Source organism: Ambystoma mexicanum, chromosome 13 (genome assembly GCF_040938575.1).
Source record: "Ambystoma mexicanum isolate Mex_15411 chromosome 13, UKY_AmexF1_1, whole genome shotgun sequence".
NCBI lineage: Eukaryota > Metazoa > Chordata > Amphibia > Caudata > Ambystomatidae > Ambystoma > Ambystoma mexicanum.
Genome location: NC_090938.1, coordinates 751,505,248 through 751,531,095, shown reverse-complemented (window position 1 = coordinate 751,531,095; position 25,848 = coordinate 751,505,248).

Below are 25,848 nucleotides of genomic sequence, written 5' to 3'. Positions count from 1 at the left end.
GAAGCACCACAGTCACACACAGCATGCTTCATAAATGACCATAGGCACACACAGCATGCTTCAGGAAGGACCACTGGCACACACAGCATGCTTCAGAAAGGACCAGAGGCACTCACTGCTTGCTTCAGGAATTATCACAGGCACACACAGCATGCTTCAGGAAGGACGACGGGCACACACAATATTTTTCAGGAATGACGACAGGCAAACACAGCATGCTTCAGAAAGTACCACAGGCACACACACCAGGCTTCAGGAATGACCACAGACACACACAGTGTGCTTCATGAATGACCACAAGCACACACCACATGCTTCAGGAATGACCACAGGCACAGGCAGCGTGCTCCAAGAATGACCACAGGCACACATGGCATGCTTCAGAAAGGACCACAGGCACACACGTCATTGTTCAGGAATGATCACAGGCACACACAGCATGCTTCAGGAATGACCACAGGCACACACAGCATGCTTCATGAATGACCACAGGCACACACAGCATTGTTAGGAATGACCACAGGCATACACAGCATGCTTCAGGAAGGACCACAGACACACACAGCATGCTTCAGGGAGGACCGCAGGCACACACAGCATGCTTCAGGATGGACTGCAGGCACACACAGCATTGTTCAGGAATGACCACAGGCACACACAGCATGCTTCAGGAAGGACCACAGGCACACACATCATGCTTCGGGAATGACCACAGGCCCACACATCATGCTTCTGGAATTGCCACAGGCCCACACAGCATGCTTCGGGAATGACCACAGGCACACACTGCATGCTTCAGGAAGGACCACAGTCACACACAGCATGCTTCAGGAATGACTACAGGCATACACGGCATGCTTCAGGAAGGACCACAGGCACACAGAGCATTGTTAGGGAATGACCACAGGCATACACGGCATGCTTCCGAAGGATCACAGGCACTCACAGCTTCCATCAGGAATGATCACAGGCACACAAAGCGTTGTTTACGAATGACCACAGGCACACACAGGATGCTTCAGGAAGGACCACAGGCACACACAACATGCTCCAGAAATGACCACAGGCACACAGCATGCTTCAGAAAGGACCACAGGCACACACAGCATGCTTCAGTAAGAACCAGAGGCACTCACTGCTTGCTTCAGGAATCATCACAGGCACACACTGCATGCTCCAGGAAGGACTACAGGCACACACAGCATGCTTAAGGAAGGACCACAGGCACACACAGCATGCTCCAGAAATGACCACGGGCAAACACAGCATGCCTCAGGAATGACCACAGGCACACGCAGCATGCTTCAGGAATTACCAGAGGCACACACAGCATGTTTCAGGAATGACCACAGGCACACACAGCATGTTTCAGGAATGGCTACAGGCATCCACAGCATGTTTCAAGATGTTCACAGGCACATGCAGTATGCTTCAGGAAGGACCACAGGCACACAGAGCATGCTTCAGGAATGACCACAGGCACACACAAGTTGCTTCAGGAAGGACTACAGGCACACACAGCTTGCTTCAGGAATGATCACATGCACACACAGCATGCATCAGGAAGGATACAGGCACACACAGCATGCTTCAGGAATGACCATAGGCACACACAGGATGCTTCAGTAAAGACATCATGCACACACAGCATGCTTCAGAAATGACCAGAGGCACTCACAGCTTGCTTCAGGAATTATCACAGGCACACACAGCATTCTTCAGGAAGGACCACAGGCACAAACAGCATGTTTAAGGAAGGACCACAGGCACACACAGAATGCTCCAGGATGACCATGGGCACAATTAGCATGCTTCAGGAATGACCACAGGCACATACAGCATGCTTCAGGAATGACCACAGGCACACACGGCATGCTCCAGGAATGACCACGGGCACACACAGCATGCTTCAGGAATGACCACAGGCACACACAGGATGCTTCAGGAAAGACCACGGGCACACACAGCATGCTTCAGTAATGACCACAGGCACACACAGCATGCTTCAGGAAGGACCACTGGCACACACAGCATGCTTCAGAAAGGACCAGAGTCACTCACTGCTTGCTTCAGGAATTATCACAGGCACACACAGCATGCTTCAGGAAGGACCACAGGCACACACAATATTGTTCAGGAATAACGACAGGCAACCACAGCATGCTTCAGGAAGGACCACAGGCACACACATCAGGCTTCAGGAATGCCCACAGGCAAACGCAGCGTGCTTCATGAATGACCATAGGCACACACCACATGCTTCAGGAATGACCACAGGCACAGACAGCATGCTTCAGGAATGACCACAGGCACACATGGCATGCTTCAGGAAGGACCACAGGCACACACAGCATTGTTCAGGAATGACCACAGGCACACACAGCATGCTTCAGGAATGAACACAGGCAGACACAGCATTGTTCAGGAATGACCACAGGCATACACAGTATGCTTCAGGAAGGACCACAGGCATACACAGCATGCTTCAGGAAGGACCGCAGGCACACACAGCATGCTTCAGGATGGACTGCAGGCACACACAGCATTGTTCAGGAATGACCACAGGCACACACAGCATGCTTCAGGAAGGACCACAGGCACACACATCATGCTTCGGGAATGACCACAGGCCCACACATCATGCTTCGGGAATGGCCACAAGCCCACACAGCATGCTTCGGGAATGACCACAGGCACACACTGCATGCTTCAGGAAGGCCCACAGTCACACACAGCATGCTTCAGGAATGTCTACAGGCACACACGGCATGCTTCAGGAAGGACCACAGGAACACACAGCATTGTTAAGGAATGACCACAGGCATACACGGCATGCTTCCGAAGGATCACAGGCACTCACCGCTTCCAACAGGAATGATCACAGGCACACAAAGCGTTGTTCAGGAATGACCACAGGCACACACAGGATGCTTCAGAAAGGACCACAGGCACTCACTGCTTGCTTCAGGAATTATCACTGGCACACACTGCATGCTTCAGGAAGGACTACAGGCACACACAGCATGCTTAAGGAAGGACCACAGGCACACACAGCATGCTCCAGAAATGACCACAGGCAAACACAGCATGCTTCAGGAATGACCATAGGCACACACAGTATGCTTCAGATATGACCACAGGCACACATATGATGCTTCAGGAAGGACCACAGGCACACACAGAACGCTTCAGGAATGATCACAGGCACACACAGCATGCTTCAGGAATGAGCAGAGGCACACACAGCATGCTTCAGGAAGGACCACAGGCACACACAGCATTGTTCAGCAATGACCACAGGCACACACAGCATGCTTCAGGAAGGGCCACAGGCACACACATCATGCTTCAGGAAGGACCACGGGCACTCACAGCTTGCTTCGGGAATGATCACAGGCGCACACAGAGCATGTTTCAGGAAGGACCACATGTATACACATCATTCTTCAGGAAGGACCACAGGAACTCACAGCTTGCTTCAGGAATGATCACATGCACACACAGCATGCTTCAGGAAGGACCACAGGCACACACAGCATGCTTCAGAAAGGAACAGAGGCACTCACAGCTTGCTTCAGGAATTATCACAGGCACACACAACATTCTTCAGGAAGGACCACAGGCAAACACAACATGTTTAAGGAAGGACGACAGGCACACACAGCATGCTCCAGGAATGACCATGGGCGCACTTAGCATGCTTCAGGAATGACCACAGGCACACGCAGCATGCTTCAGGAATGACCACAGGCACACACAGCATGCTCCAGGAATGACCACGGGCACACACTGCATGCTTCAGGAATGACCACTGGCACACACAGGATGCTTCAGGAACCACCACGGGCACACACAGCATGCTTCAGAAATTACCAAAGGCACACACAGCATGCTTCAGGAAGGACCACTGGCACACACAGCATGCTTCAGAAAGGACCAGAGGCACTCACTGCTTGCTTCAGGAATTATCACAGGCACAAACAGCATGCTTCAGGAAGGACCACAGTCACACACAGCATGCTTCAGGAATGACTACAGGCATACACGGCATGCTTCAGGAAGGACCACAGGCACACAGAGCATTGTTAGGGAATGACCACAGGCATACACGGCATGCTTCCGAAGGATCACAGGCACTCACAGCTTCCATCAGGAATGATCACAGGCACACAAAGCGTTGTTTACGAATGACCACAGGCACACACAGGATGCTTCAGGAAGGACCACAGGCACACACAACATGCTCCAGAAATGACCACAGGCACACAGCATGCTTCAGAAAGGACCACAGGCACACACAGCATGCTTCAGTAAGAACCAGAGGCACTCACTGCTTGCTTCAGGAATCATCACAGGCACACACTGCATGCTCCAGGAAGGACTACAGGCACACACAGCATGCTTAAGGAAGGACCACAGGCACACACAGCATGCTCCAGAAATGACCACGGGCAAACACAGCATGCCTCAGGAATGACCACAGGCACACGCAGCATGCTTCAGGAATTACCAGAGGCACACACAGCATGTTTCAGGAATGACCACAGGCACACACAGCATGTTTCAGGAATGGCTACAGGCATCCACAGCATGTTTCAAGATGTTCACAGGCACATGCAGCATGCTTCAGGAAGGACCACAGGCACACAGAGCATGCTTCGGGAATGACCACAGGCACACACAAGTTGCTTCAGGAAGGACTACAGGCACACACAGCTTGCTTCAGGAATGATCACATGCACACACAGCATGCATCAGGAAGGATACAGGCACACACAGCATGCTTCAGGAATGACCATAGGCACACACAGGATGCTTCAGTAAAGACATCATGCACACACAGCATGCTTCAGAAATGACCAGAGGCACTCACAGCTTGCTTCAGGAATTATCACAGGCACACACAGCATTCTTCAGGAAGGACCACAGGCACAAACAGCATGTTTAAGGAAGGACCACAGGCACACACAGAATGCTCCAGGATGACCATGGGCACAATTAGCATGCTTCAGGAATGACCACAGGCACATACAGCATGCTTCAGGAATGACCACAGGCACACACGGCATGCTCCAGGAATGACCACGGGCACACACAGCATGCTTCAGGAATGACCACAGGCACACACAGGATGCTTCAGGAAAGACCACGGGCACACACAGCATGCTTCAGTAATGACCACAGGCACACACAGCATGCTTCAGGAAGGACCACTGGCACACACAGCATGCTTCAGAAAGGACCAGAGTCACTCACTGCTTGCTTCAGGAATTATCACAGGCACACACAGCATGCTTCAGGAAGGACCACAGGCACACACAATATTGTTCAGGAATAACGACAGGCAACCACAGCATGCTTCAGGAAGGACCACAGGCACACACATCAGGCTTCAGGAATGCCCACAGGCAAACGCAGCGTGCTTCATGAATGACCATAGGCACACACCACATGCTTCAGGAATGACCACAGGCACAGACAGCATGCTTCAGGAATGACCACAGGCACACATGGCATGCTTCAGGAAGGACCACAGGCACACACAGCATTGTTCAGGAATGACCACAGGCACACACAGCATGCTTCAGGAATGAACACAGGCAGACACAGCATTGCTCAGGAATGACCACAGGCATACACAGTATGCTTCAGGAAGGACCACAGGCATACACAGCATGCTTCAGGAAGGACCGCAGGCACACACAGCATGCTTCAGGATGGACTGCAGGCACACACAGCATTGTTCAGGAATGACCACAGGCACACACAGCATGCTTCAGGAAGGACCACAGGCACACACATCATGCTTCGGGAATGACCACAGGCCCACACATCATGCTTCGGGAATGGCCACAAGCCCACACAGCATGCTTCGGGAATGACCACAGGCACACACTGCATGCTTCAGGAAGGCCCACAGTCACACACAGCATGCTTCAGGAATGTCTACAGGCACACACGGCATGCTTCAGGAAGGACCACAGGAACACACAGCATTGTTAAGGAATGACCACAGGCATACACGGCATGCTTCCGAAGGATCACAGGCACTCACCGCTTCCAACAGGAATGATCACAGGCACACAAAGCGTTGTTCAGGAATGACCACAGGCACACACAGGATGCTTCAGGAAGGACCACAGGCACTCACTGCTTGCTTCAGGAATTATCACTGGCACACACTGCATGCTTCAGGAAGGACTACAGGCACACACAGCATGCTTAAGGAAGGACCACAGGCACACACAGCATGCTCCAGAAATGACCACAGGCAAACACAGCATGCTTCAGGAATGACCATAGGCACACACAGTATGCTTCAGATATGACCACAGGCACACATATGATGCTTCAGGAAGGACCACAGGCACACACAGAACGCTTCAGGAATGATCACAGGCACACACAGCATGCTTCAGGAATGAGCAGAGGCACACACAGCATGCTTCAGGAAGGACCACAGGCACACACAGCATTGTTCAGCAATGACCACAGGCACACACAGCATGCTTCAGGAAGGGCCACAGGCACACACATCATGCTTCAGGAAGGACCACGGGCACTCACAGCTTGCTTCGGGAATGATCACAGGCGCACACAGAGCATGTTTCAGGAAGGACCACATGTATACACATCATTCTTCAGGAAGGACCACAGGAACTCACAGCTTGCTTCAGGAATGATCACATGCACACACAGCATGCTTCAGGAAGGACCACAGGCACACACAGCATGCTTCAGAAAGGAACAGAGGCACTCACAGCTTGCTTCAGGAATTATCACAGGCACACACAACATTCTTCAGGAAGGACCACAGGCAAACACAACATGTTTAAGGAAGGACGACAGGCACACACAGCATGCTCCAGGAATGACCATGGGTGCACTTAGCATGCTTCAGGAATGACCACAGGCACACGCAGCATGCTTCAGGAATGACCACAGGCACACAAAGCATGCTCCAGGAATGACCACGGGCACACACTGCATGCTTCAGGAATGACCACTGGCACACACAGGATGCTTCAGGAACCACCACGGGCACACACAGCATGCTTCAGAAATTACCAAAGGCACACACAGCATGCTTCAGGAAGGACCACTGGCACACACAGCATGCTTCAGAAAGGACCAGAGGCACTCAGTGCTTGCTTCAGGAATTATCACAGGCACAAACAGCATGCTTCAGGAAGGACCACAGGCACACACAATATTGTTCAGGAATCACGACAGGCAAACACAGCATGCTTCAGGAAGGACCATAGGCACACACATCAGGATTCAGGAATGACCACAGGCACACGCAGTGTGCTTCATGAATGACCACAGGCACACACCACATGCTTCAGGAATGACCACAGGCACAGACAGCATGCTCCATGAATGAACACAGACACACATGGCATATTTCAGGAAGGACCACTGGCACACATGGCATTGTTCAGGAATTACCACATGCACACACAGCATGCTTCAGGAATGACCACAGGCCCACACAGCATGCTTCAGGAATGACCACAGGCACACACAGCATTGTTCAGGAATGATCACAGGCATACACAGCATACTTCACGAAGGACCACAGGCACACACAGCATGCTTCAGGGATGACCGCATGCACACACATCATGCTTCAGGATGGACTGCAGGCACACACAGCATTGTTCAGGAATGACCACAAGCACACATAGCATTGTTCAGGAATGACCACAGGCACACAAAGCATTGTTCAGGAATGACCACAGACATACACAGCATGCTTCAGGAAGGACCACAGGCACACACAGCATGCTCCAGGGAGGACCGCAGGCGCACACAGCATGCTTCAGGATGGACTGCAGGCACACACAGCATTGTTCAGGAATGACCACAGGCACACACAGCATGCTTCAGGATGGACCACAGGCACACACTGCATGCTTCAGGAAGGACCACAGTCACACACAGCATGCTTCAGGAAGGACCACAGGCACACACAGCATTGTTAAGGAATGACCACTGGCATACACGGCATGCTTCCGAAGGATCACAGGCACTCACAGCTTCCATCAGGAATGATCACAGGCACACAAAGCGTTGTTCAGGAATGACCACAGGCACACACAGGATGCTTCAGGAAGGACCGCAGGCATACACATCAGGCTTCAGGAATGACCACAGGCACACGCATTGTGCTTCGTGAATTACCATAGGCCCACACCACATACTTCAGGAATGACCACAGGCACACACAGCATTGTTCAGGAATGACCACAAGCAAACACAGCATGTTTTCAGGAATGGCCACAGGCACCCACAGCATGTTTCAAGATGTTCACATGCAGCATGCTTCAGGAAGGACAACAGGAACACAGAGCATGCTTCAGGAATGACCACAGGCACACACAAGTTGCTTCAGAAAGGACTACAGGCACACAAAACATTCTTCTGGGATGACCACAGGCACACCCAGCATGCTACAGGATGGATGCCTACAGGGACGCCCAGCACACTTCAGGAAGGACCACAGGCACACACAGCATGCTCAAGGAAGGACTACAGGCACACACAGCATGCTCCAGGAATGACCACAGGCACACACAGTATGCTTCAAGAATGACCACAGGCACACACAGCATGTTTCAGGAAGGACCACATGTACAAACATCATTCTTCAGGAAGGACCACAGGAACTCACAGCTTGCTTCAGGAATGATCACATTCACACACAGCATGCTTCAGGAAGGACCACAGGCACACACAGCATGCTTCAGGAATGACCATAGGCACACACAGGATGCTTCAATAAGGACATCATGCACACACAGCATGCTTCAGAAATGACCAGAGGCACACACAACATGCTTCAGGAAGCACCACAGGCACACACAGCATGCTTCAGAAAGGACCAGAGGCACTCACAGCTTTCTTCAGGAATTATCACAGGCACACACAGCATTCTTCAGGAAGGACCACAGGCACACACAGCATGTTCAAGGAAGGACCACAGGCACACACAGCATGATCCAGGAATGACCATGGGCACACTTAGCATGCTTCAGGAATGACCACAGGCACACGCAGCATGCTTCAGGAATTACCACAGGCACACACAGCATGCTCCAGGAATGACCACAGGCACACACAGCATGCTTCAGGAATGACCACTGGCACACACAGGATGCTTCAGGAAGGACCACGGGCAAACACAGCATGCTTCAGAAATGACCACAGGCACACACAGCATGCTTCAGGAAGGACCACTGGCACACACAGCATGCTTCAGAAAGGACCAGAGGCACTCACTGCTTGCTTCAGGAATTATCACAGGCACACACAGCATGCTTCAGGAAGGACCACAGGCACACACAATATTATTCAGGAATGACGACAGGCAAACACAGCATGCTTCAGTAAGGACCACAGGCACACACATCAGGCTTCAGGAATGACCACAGCCACACGCAGTGTGCTTCATGAATGACCATAGGCACACACCACATGCTTCAGGAATGACCACGGGCACACATGTCATGCTTCAGGAAGCACCACAGGCACACACACCATTGTTCAGGAATGACCACAGACACACACAGCATGCTTCAGGAATGACAACAGGCACACACAGCATGCTTCAGGAATGACCACAGGCACACACAGCATGCTACAGGATGGATGCCTACAGGGACGCCCAGCATGTTTCAGGAAGGACCACAGGCACACACAGCAATAACACACACACCCACCATGATTCATGAAGGACCCCAGGCAGAGACAGCATGCTTCAGGAAGGACCATAGGCAAACACATCATGCTTCAGAAATGACCACGTGCACACACAGCATGCTTCAGGAAGGGCCACAGGTACACACCACATGCTTCAGGAAGGACCACAGGCAAGGACCTCAGGCACGCACAGCATGCTTCAGGAAGGACCACAGGTACACACAGCATGCTTCAGGAATGACCCCAGGCACTTACAGCTTCCATCAGGAATGATCACAGGCACACACAGCATTGTTCAGAAATGACCACAGGGACACACAGCATGCTTCAGGAATGACCACAGGCAAACACAGCATGCTTCAGGAATGACCACAGGCACACACAACATGCTTCAGGAAGGGCCACGGGCACACAAAGCATGCTTCAGGAATGACCACAGGCACGGAAAGCATGCTTCAATAATGACCTCAGGCACACACAGTATGCTTCAGAAATGACCAAAGGCACACATAGGATGCTTCAGGAAGGAGCACAGGCACACACAGAACGCTTCAGGAATGATCACAGGCGCACACACAGCATGCTTCAGGAATGACCAGAGGCACACGCAGCATGCTTCACAAAGGACCACAGGCACACACAGCATTGTTCAGGAATTACCACAGGCACACACAGCATGCTTCAGGAATGAAAACAGGCACAGACAGCATGCTTCAGGAATGACCACAGGCACACACAGAGCATGTTTCAGGAAGGACCATATGTACATACATCATTCTTCAGGAAGGACCACAGGAAATCACAGCTTGCTTCAGGAATGATCACATGCACACACAGCATGCTTCAGGAAGGACCACTGGCACACACAGCATGCTTCAGAAAGGACCAGAGGCACTCACAGCTTGCTTCAGGAATGACCACAGGCACATGCAGCATGCTTCAGGAATGACCACAGGCATACACAGCATGCTTCAGGAAGGACCGAAGGCACACACATCATGCTTCAGGAATGACCACAGGCACACACAGCATGCTTCAGGAAGGACCACAAGCACACACATCATGCTTCGAGAATGACCACAGGCCCACACATCATGCTTCGGGAATGACCACAGGCACACACTGCATGCTTCAGGAAGGACCACAGTCACACACAGCATGCTTCAGGAAGGACCACTGGCACACACAGCATGCTTCAGAAAGGACCAGAGGCACTCACTGCTTGCTTCAGGAATTATCACAGGCACACACAGCATGCTTCAGGAAGGACCACAGGCATACAAAATATTGTTCAGGAATGACGACAGGCAAACACAGCATGCTTCAGGAAGGACCACAGGCACACGCATCAGGCTTCAGGAATGACCACAGCCACACGCAGTGTGCTTCATGAATGACCATAGGCACACACCACATGCTTCAGGAATGACCACAGGCACACATGGCATGCTTCAGGAAGCACCACAGGCACACACAGCATTGTTCAGGAATGACCACAGGCACACACAGCATGCTTCAGGAATGACCACAGGCACACACAGCATGCTTCAGGAATGACCACAGGCACACACAGCATTGTTCAGGAATGACCACAGGCATACACAGCATGCTTCCGGAAGGACCACAGGCATAAACAGCATGCTTCAGGAAGGACCACAGGCACACACAGCATTGTTCAGGAATGAACACAGGCACACACAGCATGCTTCAGGAAGGACCACAGGCACACACATCATGCTTCGGGAATAACCACAGGCCCACACATCATGCTTCGGGAATGGCCACAGGTCCACACAGCATGCTTCTGGAATGACTACAGGCACACACTGCATGCTTCAGTAAGGACCACAGTCACACACAGAATGCTTCAGGAATGACTACAGGCACACACGGCATGCTTCATGAAGGAACACAGGCACACACAGCATTGTTAAGGAATGACCACAGGCATACACGGCATGCTTCCGAAGGATCACAGGCACTCACAGCTTCCATCAGGAATGATCACAGGCACACAAAGCGTTGTTCACGAATGACCACAGGCACACACAGGATGCTTCAGGAAGGACCACAGGCACACACAGCATGCTTCAGAAATGACCACAGGCACACGGCATGCTTCGGAAAGGACCACAGGCACACACAGCATGCTTCAGAAAAGACCAGAAGCACTCTCTGCTTGCTTCAGGAATTAGCACAGGCACACACTGCATGCTTCAGGAAGGACTACAGGCACACACAGCATGCTTAAGGAAGGACCACAGGCACATACAGCATGCTCCAGAAATGACCACGGGCAAACACAGCATGCTTCAGGAATGACCACAGGCACACGCAGCATGCTTCAGGAATGACCAGAGGCACATACAGCATGTTCCAGGAATGACCACAGGCACCCAGTGGTCACATGCAGCATGCTTCATTAATGACCACGGGCACACACAGCATGTTTCAGGAATGACCACAGGCACCCACAGCATGTTTCAAGTTGTTCACAGGCACATGCAGCATACTTCATGAAGGACCACAGGCACACAGAGCATGCTTCAGGAACGACCACAGGCACACCCAAGATGCTTCAGGAAGGATCACAGGCACATACTGCATGCTTCAAGAATATACACAGGCACACACATCATGCTTCAGGAAGGACTACAGGCACATACAACATTCTTCTGGGATGACCACAGGCACAACCAGCATGCTACAGGATGGATGCCTACAGGGAAGCCCAGCATGCTTCAGGAAGGACCACAGGCACACACAGCATGCACACACACACATAATCACACACACACACACACCCACCATGATTCATGAAGGATCCCAGGCAGAGACAGCATGCTTCAGGAAGGACCATAGGCAAACACATCATGCTTCAGAAATGACCACGTGCACACACAGCATGCTTCAGGAAGGGCCACAGGTACACACCACATGCTTCAGGAAGGACCACAGGCAAGGACCTCAGGCACACACAGCATGCTTCAGGAAGGGCCACAGGTACACACCACATGCTTCAGGAAGGACCACAGGCAAGGACCTCAGGCACACACAGCATGCTTCAGGAATGACCCCAGGCACTTACAGCTTCCATCAGGAATGATCACAGGCACACACAGCATTGTTCAGAAATGACCACAGGGACACACAGCATGCTTCAGGAATGACCACAGGCACACACAACATGGCTACAGGAAGGGCCACGGGCACACACAGCATGCTTCAGGAATGACCACAGGCACGCAAAGCATGCTTCAGTAATCACCTCAGGCACACCCAGTATGCTTCAGAAATGACCACAGGCACACATAGGATGCTTCAGGAAGGAGCACAGGCACACACAGAACGCTTCAGGAATGATCACAGGCACATACAGCATGCTTCAGGAATGACCAGAGGCACACACAGCATGCTTCAGGAAGGACCACAGGCACACACAGCATTGTTCAGGAATGACCACAGGCACACACAGCATGCTTCAGGAATGAAAACAGGCACAGACAGCATGCTTCAGGAATGACCACAGGCACACACAGGATGCTTCAGGAAGGGCCACAGGCACACATATCATGCTTCAGGAAGGACCACGGGCACTCACAGCTTGCTTCGGAATGATCACAGGCACACACAGAGCATGTTTCAGGAAGGACCATATGTACACACATCATTCTTCTGGAAAGACCACAGGAACTCGCAGCTTGCTTCAGGAATGATCACATGCACACACAGCATGCTTCAGGAAGGACCACAGGCACACACAGCATGCTTCAGAAAGGACCAGAGGCACTCACAGCTTGCTTCAGGAATGACCACAGGCACACGCAGCATGCTTCAGGAATGACCACAGGCATACACAGCATGCTTCAGGAAGGACCGCAGGCACACACAGCATGCTTCGGGATGGACTGCAGGCACACACATCATTGTTCAGGAATGACCACAGGCACACACAGCATGCTTCAGGACGGACCAAAGGCACACACATCATGCTTCGGGAATGACCACAGGTCCACACATCATGCTTCGGGAATGGCCACAGGTCTACACAGCATGCTTCGGGAATGACCACAGGCACACACTGCATGCTTCAGGAAGGACCACAGTCACACACAGCATGCTTCAGGAATGACTACAGGCAGACACGGCATGCTTCAGGAAGGACCACAGGCACACACAGCATTGTTAAGGAATGACCACAGGCATACACAGCATGCTTCCGAAGGATCACAGGCACACACAACATGCTTCAGAAATGACCACAGGCACACAGCATGCTTCAGAAAGGACCACAGGCACACACAGCATGCTTCAGAAAGGACTGCAGGCACACACAGCATGCTTAAGGAAGGACCACAGGCACACACAGCATGCTCCAGAAATGACCACGGGCAAACACAGCATGCTTCAGGAATGACCACAGGCACACGCAGCATGCTTCCGGAATGACCAGAGGCACACACAGCATTTTTCAGGAATGACCACAGGCACCCAGTGGTCACACGCAGCATGCTTCATTAATGACCACAGGCACACACAGCATGCTTCAGGAATGACCACAGGCACACACAAGATGCTTCAGGAAGGATCACAGGCACATACTGCATGCTTCAAAAATATACACAGGCCCACACATCATGCTTCAGGAAGGACTACAGGCACACACAGCATTCTTCTGGGATGACCACGGGCACACCGAGCATGCTACAGGATGGATGCCTACAGGAACGCCCAGCATGCTTCAGGAAAGACCACAGGCACACACAACATGCACACACACACACACACACACCCACCATGATTCATGAAGGACCCCAGGCAGAGACAGCATGCTTCAGGAAGGACCATAGGCAAACACATCATGCTTCAGGAATGACCACGTGCACACACAGCATGCTTCAGGAAGAGCCACAGGTACACACCACATGCTTCAGGAAGGACCACAGGCAAGGACCTCAGGCACACACAGCATGCTTCAGGAAGGACCACAGGTACACACAGCATGCTTCATGAATGACCCCAGGCACTTACAGCTTCCATCAGGAATGATCACAGGCACACGCAGCATTGTTCAGAAATGACCACAGGGACACAAAGCATGCTTCAGGAATGACCACAGGCAAACACAGCATGTTTCAGGAATGACCATAGGCACACACAACATGCTTCAGGAAGGGCCACGGGCACACACAGCATGCTTCAGGAATGACCACAGGCAGCAAAGCATGCTTCAGTAATGACCTCAGGCACACACAGTATGCTTCAGAAATGACCACAGGCACACACAGAACGCTTCAGGAATGATTACAGGCACACACAGCATGCTTCAGGAATGACCAGAGGCACACACAGCATGCTTCAGGAAGGACCACAGGCACACACAGCATTGTTCAGGAATGACCACAGGCACACACAGCATGATTCAGGAATGAAAACAGGCACAGACAGCATGCTTCAGGAATGACCACAGGCACACACAGGATGCTTCAGGAAGGGCCACAGGCACACACATCATGCTTCAGGAAGGACCACGGGCACTCACAGCTTGCTTCGGGAATGATCACAGGCACACACAGAGCATGTTTCAGGAAGGCCCATAAGTACACACATCATTCTTCAGGAAGGACCACAGGCACACACAGCATTGTTAAGGAATGACCACAGGCATACACGGCATGCTTCCGAAGGATCACAGGCACTCACAGCTTCCATCAGGAATGATCACAGGCACACAAAGCGTTGTTCAGGAATGACCACAGGCACACACAGGATGCTTCAGGAAGGACCACAGGCACACACAACATGCTTCAGAAATGACCAAAGGCACACAGCATGCTTCGGAAAGGACCACAGGCACACACAGCATGCTTCAGAAAGGACCAGAGGCACTCACTGCTTGCTTCAGGAATTATCACAGGCACGCACTGCATGCTTCAGGAAGGACTGCAGGCACACACAGCATGCTTAAGGAAGGACCACAGGCACACACAGCATGCTCCAGAAATGACCACGGGCAAACACAGCATGCTTCAGGAATGACCACAGGCACACGCAGCATGCTTCAGGAATGACCAAAGGCACACACAGCATTTTTCAGGAATGACCACAGGCACCCAGTGGTCACACGCAGCATGCTTCATTAAGGACCACAGGCACACACAGCATGCTTGGGAATGACCACAGGCACACACAGCATTGTTCAGGAATGACCACAGGCACACACAGCATGCTTCAGGAATGACCACAGACACAAACAGCATGCTTCAGGAATGACCACAGGCACACAAAGCATGCTTCAGGAATGACCACAGTCACACACAGCATGCTTCTGGAATGACCACAGGCACTTACAACTTCCATCAGGAATGATCACAGGCACACACAGCATTGTTCAGAAATAACCACAGGGACACACAGCATGCTTCAGGAATGACCACAGGCAAACACAGCATGCTTCAGGAATGACCACAGGCTCACACAACATGCTTCAGGAAGGGCCACGGGCACACACATCATGCTTCAGGAAGGACTACAGGCACACACAGCATTCTTCTGGGATGACCACAGGCACACCCAGCATGCTACAGGATGGATGCCTACAGCGACGCCCAGCATGCTTCAGGAAAGACCACAGGCACACACAGCATGCACACACACACACACACACACACACCCGCCATGATTCATGAAGGACCCCAGGCAGAGACAGCATGCTTCAGGAAGGACCATAGGCAAACACATCATGCTTCAGGAAGAGCCACAGGTACACACCACATGCTTCAGGAAGGACCACAGGCAAGGACCTCAGGCACACACAGCATGCTTCTGGAAGGACCACCGGTACACACAGCATGCTTCAGGAAGAACCACAGGAACTCACAGCTTGCTTCAGGAATGATCACATGCACACACAGCATGCTTCAGGAAGGACCACAGGCACACACAGCATGCTTCAGAAAGGACCAGAGGCACTCACAGCTTGCTTCAGGAATTATCACAGGCACATACAGCATTCTTCAGGAAGGACCACAGGCACACACAGCATGCTCCAGGAATGACCATGGGCACACTTAGCATGCTCCAGGAAGGACCACAGGCACACGCAGCATGCTTCAGGAATGACCAGAGGCACACACAGCATGTTCCAGGAATGACCATGGGCACACACTGCATGCTTCAGGAATGACCACTGACACACAGGATGCTTCAGGAAGCACCACAGTCACACACAGCATGCTTCATAAATGACCATAGGCACACACAGCATGCTTCAGGAAGGACCACTGGCACACACAGCATGCTTCAGAAAGGACCAGAGGCACTCACTGCTTGCTTCAGGAATTATCACAGGCACACACAGCATGCTTCAGGAAGGACGACGGGCACACACAATATTTTTCAGGAATGACGACAGGCAAACACAGCATGCTTCAGAAAGTACCACAGGCACACACACCAGGCTTCAGGAATGACCACAGACACACACAGTGTGCTTCATGAATGACCACAAGCACACACCACATGCTTCAGGAATGACCACAGGCACAGGCAGCGTGCTCCAAGAATGACCACAGGCACACATGGCATGCTTCAGAAAGGACCACAGGCACACACGTCATTGTTCAGGAATGATCACAGGCACACACAGCATGCTTCAGGAATGACCACAGGCACACACAGCATGCTTCATGAATGAACACAGGCACACACAGCATTGTTAGGAATGACCACAGGCATACACAGCATGCTTCAGGAAGGACCACAGACACACACAGCATGCTTCAGGGAGGACCGCAGGCACACACAGCATGCTTCAGGATGGACTGCAGGCACACACAGCATTGTTCAGGAATGACCACAGGCACACACAGCATGCTTCAGGAAGGACCACAGGCACACACATCATGCTTCGGGAATGACCACAGGCCCACACATCATGCTTCTGGAATTGCCACAGGCCCACACAGCATGCTTCGTGAATGACCACAGGCACACACTGCATGCTTCAGGAAGGACCACAGTCACACACAGCATGCTTCAGGAATGACTACAGGCATACACGGCATGCTTCAGGAAGGACCACAGGCACACAGAGCATTGTTAGGGAATGACCACAGGCATACACGGCATGCTTCCGAAGGATCACAGGCACTCACAGCTTCCATCAGGAATAATCACAGGCACACAAAGCGTTGTTTACGAATGACCACAGGCACACACAGGATGCTTCAGGAAGGACCACAGGCACACACAACATGCTCCAGAAATGACCACAGGCACACAGCATGCTTCAGAAAGGACCACAGGCACACACAGCATGCTTCAGTAAGAACCAGAGGCACTCACTGCTTGCTTCAGGAATCATCACAGGCACACACTGCATGCTCCAGGAAGGACTACAGGCACACACAGCATGCTTAAGGAAGGACCACAGGCACACACAGCATGCTCCAGAAATGACCACGGGCAAACACAGCATGCCTCAGGAATGACCACAGGCACACGCAGCATGCTTCAGGAATTACCAGAGGCACACACAGCATGTTTCAGGAATGACCACAGGCACACACAGCATGTTTCAGGAATGGCTACAGGCATCCACAGCATGTTTCAAGATGTTCACAGGCACATGCAGCATGCTTCAGGAAGGACCACAGGCACACAGAGCATGCTTCAGGAATGACCACAGGCACACACAAGTTGCTTCAGGAAGGACTACAGGCACACACAGCTTGCTTCAGGAATGATCACATGCACACACAGCATGCATCAGGAAGGATACAGGCACACACAGCATGCTTCAGGAATGACCATAGGCACACACAGGATGCTTCAGTAAAACATCATGCACACACAGCATGCTTCAGAAATGACCAGAGGCACACACAACATGCTTCAGGAAGCACCACAGGCACACACAGCATGCTTCAGAAAGGACCAGAGGCACTCACAGCTTGCTTCAGGAATTATCACAGGCACACACAGCATTCTTCAGGAAGGACCACAGGCACAAACAGCATGTTTAAGGAAGGACCACAGGCACACACAGAATGCTCCAGGATGACCATGGGCACAATTAGCATGCTTCAGGAATGACCACAGGCACATACAGCATGCTTCAGGAATGACCACAGGCACACACGGCATGCTCCAGGAATGACCACGGGCACACACAGCATGCTTCAGGAATAACCACAGGCACACACAGGATGCTTCAGGAAAGACCACGGGCACACACAGCATGCTTCAGTAATGACCACAGGCACACACAGCATGCTTCAGGAAGGACCACTGGCACACACAGCATGCTTCAGAAAGGACCAGAGTCACTCACTGCTTGCTTCAGGAATTATCACAGGCACACACAGCATGCTTCAGGAAGGACCACAGGCACACACAATATTGTTCAGGAATAACGACAGGCAACCACAGCATGCTTCAGGAAGGACCACAGGCACACACATCAGGCTTCAGGAATGCCCACAGGCAAACGCAGCGTGCTTCATGAATGACCATAGGCACACACCACATGCTTCAGGAATGACCACAGGCACAGACAGCATGCTTCAGGAATGACCACAGGCACACATGGCATGCTTCAGGAAGGACCACAGGCACACACAGCATTGTTCAGGAATGACCACAGGCACACACAGCATGCTCCAGGAATGAACACAGGCAGACACAGCATTGTTCAGGAATGACCACAGGCATACACAGTATGCTTCAGGAAGGACCACAGGCATACACAGCATGCTTCAGGAAGGACCGCAGGCACACACAGCATGCTTCAGGATGGACTGCAGGCACACACAGCATTGTTCAGGAATGACCACAGGCACACACAGCATGCTTCAGGAAGGACCACAGGCACACACATCATGCTTCGGGAATGACCACAGGCCCACACATCATGCTTCGGGAATGGCCACAAGCCCACACAGCATGCTTCGGGAATGACCACAGGCACACACTGCATGCTTCAGGAAGGCCCACAGTCACACACAGCATGCTTCAGGAATGTCTACAGGCACACACGGCATGCTTCAGGAAGGACCACAGGAACACACAGCAGCATTGTTAAGGAATGACCACAGGCATACACGACATGCTTCCGAAGGATCACAGGCACTCACAGCTTCCAACAGGAATGATCACAGGCACACAAAGCGTTGTTCAGGAATGACCACAGGCACACACAGGATGCTTCAGGAAGGACCACAGGCACTCACTGCTTGCTTCAGGAATTATCACTGGCACACACTGCATGCTTCAGGAAGGACTACAGGCACACACAGCATGCTTAAGGAAGGACCACAGGCACACACAGCATGCTCCAGAAATGACCACAGGCAAACACAGCATGCTTCAGGAATGACCATAGGCACACACAGTATGCTTCAGATATGACCACAGGCACACATATGATGCTTCAGGAAGGACCACAGGCACACACAGAACGCTTCAGGAATGATCACAGGCACACACAGCATGCTTCAGGAATGAGCAGAGGCACACACAGCATGCTTCAGGAAGGACCACAGGCACACACAGCATTGTTCAGCAATGACCACAGGCACTCACAGCATGCTTCAGGAATGAAAACAGGCACAAACAGAATGCTTCAGGAATGACCACAGGCACACACAGCATGCTTCAGGAGGGGCCACAGGCACACACATCATGCTTCAGGAAGGACCACGGGCACTCACAGCTTGCTTCGGGAATGATCACAGGCGCACACAGAGCATGTTTCAGGAAGGACCACATGTATACACATCATTCTTCAGGAAGGACCACAGGAACTCACAGCTTGCTTCAGGAATGATCACATGCACACACAGCATGCTTCAGGAAGGACCACAGGCACACACAGCATGCTTCAGAAAGGAACAGAGGCACTCATAGCTTGCTTCAGGAATTATCACAGGCACACACAACATTCTTCAGGAAGGACCACAGGCAAACACAACATGTTTAAGGAAGGACGACAGGCACACACAGCATGCTCCAGGAATGACCATGGGCGCACTTAGCATGCTTCAGGAATGACCACAGGCACACGCAGCATGCTTCAGGAATGACCACAGGCACACACAGCATGCTCCAGGAATGACCACGGGCACACACTGCATGCTTCAGGAATGACCACTGGCACACACAGGATGCTTCAGGAACCACCACGGGCACACACAGCATGCTTCAGAAATTACCAAAGGCACACACAGCATGCTTCAGGAAGGACCACTGGCACACACAGCATGCTTCAGAAAGGACCAGAGGCACTCACTGCTTGCTTCAGGAATTATCACAGGCACAAACAGCATGCTTCAGGAAGGACCACAGGCACACACAATATTGTTCAGGAATCACGACAGGCAAACACAGCATGCTTCAGGAAGGACCATAGGCACACACATCAGGATTCAGGAATGACCACAGGCACACGCAGTGTGCTTCATGAATGACCACAGGCACACACCACATGCTTCAGGAATGACCACAGGCACAGACAGCATGCTCCAGGAATGAACACAGACACACATGGCATATTTCAGGAAGGACCACAAGCACACATGGCATTGTTCAGGAATTACCACAGGCACACACAGCATGCTTCAGGAATGACCACAGGCCCACACAGCATGCTTCAGGAATGACCACAGGCACACACAGCATTGTTCAGGAATGATCACAGGCATACACAGCATACTTCACGAAGGACCACAGGCACACACAGCATGCTTCAGGGATGACCGCATGCACACACATCATGCTTCAGGATGGACTGCAGGCACACACAGCATTGTTCAGGAATGACCACAAGCACACATAGCATTGTTCAGGAATGACCACAGGCACACAAAGCATTGTTCAGGAATGACCACAGACATACACAGCATGCTTCAGGAAGGACCACAGGCACACACAGAATGCTCCAGGGAGGACCGCAGGCACACACAGCATGCTTCAGGATGGACTGCAGGCACACACAGCATTGTTCAGGAATAACCACAGGCACACACAGCATGCTTCAGGATGGACCACAGGCACACACTGCATGCTTCAGGAAGGACCACAGTCACACACAGCATGCTTCAGGAAGGACCACAGGCACACACAGCATTGTTAAGGAATGACCACTGGCATACACGGCATGCTTCCGAAGGATCACAGGCACTCACAGCTTCCATCAGGAATGATCACAGGCACACAAAGCGTTGTTCAGGAATGACCACAGGCACACACAGGATGCTTCAGGAAGGACCGCAGGCATACACATCAGGCTTCAGGAATGACCACAGGCACACGCATTGTGCTTCGTGAATTACCATAGGCCCACACCACATACTTCAGGAATGACCACAGGCACACACAGCATTGTTCAGGAATGACCACAAGCAAACACAGCATGTTTTCAGGAATGGCCACAGGCACCCAGAGCATGTTTCAAGATGTTCACATGCAGCATGCTTCAGGAAGGACAACAGGAACACAGAGCATGCTTCAGGAATGACCACAGGCACACACAAGTTGCTTCAGAAAGGACTACAGGCACACAAAACATTCTTCTGGGATGACCACAGGCACACCCAGCATGCTACAGGATGGATGCCTACAGGGACGCCCAGCACACTTCAGGAAGGACCACAGGCACACACAGCATGCTCAAGGAAGGACTACAGGCACACACAGCATGCTCCAGGAATGACCACAGGCACACACAGTATGCTTCAAGAATGACCACAGGCACACACAGCATGTTTCAGGAAGGACCACATGTACAAACATCATTCTTCAGGAAGGACCACAGGAACTCACAGCTTGCTTCAGGAATGATCACATTCACACACAGCATGCTTCAGGAAGGACCACAGGCACACACAGCATGCTTCAGGAATGACCATAGGCACACACAGGATGCTTCAATAAGGACATCATGCACACACAGCATGCTTCAGAAATGACCAGAGGCACACACAACATGCTTCAGGAAGCACCACAGGCACACACAGCATGCTTCAGAAAGGACCAGAGGCACTCACAGCTTTCTTCAGGAATTATCACAGGAACACACAGCATTCTTCAGGAAGGACCACAGGCACACACAGCATGTTCAAGGAAGGACCACAGGCACACACAGCATGATCCAGGAATGACCATGGGCACACTTAGCATGCTTCAGGAATGACCACAGGCACACGCAGCATGCTTCAGGAATTACCACAGGCACACATAGCATGCTCCAGGAATGACCACAGGCACACACAGCATGCTTCAGGAATGACCACTGGCACACACAGGATGCTTCAGGAAGGACCACGGGCAAACACAGCATGCTTCAGAAATGACCACAGGCACACACAGCATGCTTCAGGAAGGACCACTGGCACACACAGCATGCTTCAGAAAGGACCAGAGGCACTCACTGCTTGCTTCAGGAATTATCACAGGCACACACAGCATGCTTCAGGAAGGACCACAGGCACACACAATATTGTTCAGGAATGACGACAGGCAAACACAGCATGCTTCAGGAAGGACCACAGGCACACACATCAGGCTTCAGGAATGACCACAGCCACACGCAGTGTGCTTCATGAATGACCATAGGCACACACCACATGCTTCAGGAATGACCACGGGCACACATGTCATGCTTCAGGAAGCACCACAGGCACACACACCATTGTTCAGGAATGACCACAGGCACACACAGCATGCTTCAGGAATGACAACAGGCACACACAGCATGCTTCAGGAATGACCACAGGCACACACAGCATGCTACAGGATGGATGCCTACAGGGACGCCCAGCATGTTTCAGGAAGGACCACAGGCACACACAGCAATAACACACACACCCACCATGATTCATGAAGGACCCCAGGCAGAGACAGCATGCTTCAGGAAGGACCATAGGCAAACACATCATGCTTCAGAAATGACCACGTGCACACACAGCATGCTTCAGGAAGGGCCACAGGTACACACCACATGCTTCAGGAAGGACCACAGGCAAGGACCTCAGGCACACACAGCATGCTTCAGGAAGGACCACAGGTACACACAGCATGCTTCAGGAATGACCCCAGGCACTTACAGCTTCCATCAGGAATGATCACAGGCACACACAGCATTGTTCAGAAATGACCACAGGGACACACAGCATGCTTCAGGAATGACCACAGGCAAACACAGCATGCTTCAGGAATGACCACAGGCACACACAACATGCTTCAGGAAGGGCCACGGGCACACAAAGCATGCTTCAGGAATGACCACAGGCACGGAAAGCATGCTTCAATAATGACCTCAGGCACACACAGTATGCTTCAGAAATGACCAAAGGCACACATAGGATGCTTCAGGAAGGAGCACAGGCACACACAGAACGCTTCAGGAATGATCACAGGCGCACACACAGCATGCTTCAGGAATGACCAGAGGCACACGCAGCATGCTTCACAAAGGACCACAGGCACACACAGCATTGTTCAGGAATGACCACAGGCACACACAGCATGCTTCAGGAATGAAAACAGGCACAGACAGCATGCTTCAGGAATGACCACAGGCACACACAGAGCATGTTTCAGGAAGGACCATATGTACATACATCATTCTTCAGGAAGGACCACAGGAAATCACAGCTTGCTTCAGGAATGATCACATGCACACACAGCATGCTTCAGGAAGGACCACAGGCACACACAGCATGCTTCAGAAAGGACCAGAGGCACTCACAGCTTGCTTCAGGAATGACCACAGGCACATGCAGCATGCTTCAGGAATGACCACAGGCATACACAGCATGCTTCAGGAAGGACCGAAGGCACACACATCATGCTTCAGGAATGACCACAGGCACACACAGCATGCTTCAGGAAGGACCACAAGCACACACATCATGCTTCGAGAATGACCACAGGCCCACACATCATGCTTCGGGAATGACCACAGGCACACACTGCATGCTTCAGGAAGGACCACAGTCACACACAGCATGCTTCAGGAATGACTACAAGCACACACGGCATGCTTCAGGAAGGACCACAGGCACACACAGCGTTGTTAAGGAATGACCACAGGCATACATGGCATGCTTCCGAAGGATCACAGGCACTCACAGCTTCCATCAGGAATGATCAAAGGCACACAAAGCGTTGTTCAGGAATGACCACAGGCACACACAGGATGCTTCAGGAAGGACCACAGGCACACACAACATGCTTCAGAAATGACCACAGGCACACAGCATGCTTCAGAAAGGACCACAGGCACACACAGCATGCTTCAGAAAGGACCAGAGGCACTCACTGCTTGCTACAGGAATTATCACAGGCACACACTGCATGCTTCAGGAAGGACTGCAGGCACACACAGCATGCTTAAGGAAGGACCACAGGCACACACAGCATGCTCCAGAAATGACCACGGGCAAACACAGCATGCTTCAGGAATGACCACAGGCACACGCAGCATGCTTCAGGAATGACCAGTGGCACACACAGCATTTTTCAGGAATGACCACAGGCACCCTGTGGTCACACCCAGCATGCTTCATTAATGACCACAGGCACACACAGCATGCTTCCGGAATGACCACAGGCACACACAAGATGCTTCAGGAAGGATCACAGGCACATACTGCATGCTTCAAGAATATACACAGGCCCACACATCATGCTTCAGGAAGGACTACAGGCACACACAGCATTCTTCTGGGATGACCACGGGCACACCCAGCATGCTACAGGATGGATGCCTACAGGGACGCCCAGCATGCTTCAGGAAAGACCACAGGCACACACAGCATGCACACACACACACACACCCACCATGATTCATGAAGGACCCCAGGCAGAGACAGCATGCTTCAGGAAGGACCATATGCAAACACATCATGCTTCAGGAATGACCACGTGCACACACAGCATGCTTCACGAAGAGCCACAGGTACACACCACATGCTTCAGGAAGGACCACAGGCAAGGACCTCAGGCACACACAGCATGCTTCAGGAAGGACCACAGTTACACACAGCATGCTTCAGGAATGACCCCAGGCACTTACAGCTTCCATAAGGAATGATCACAGGCAAACACAGCATTGTTCAGAAATGACCACAGGGACACACA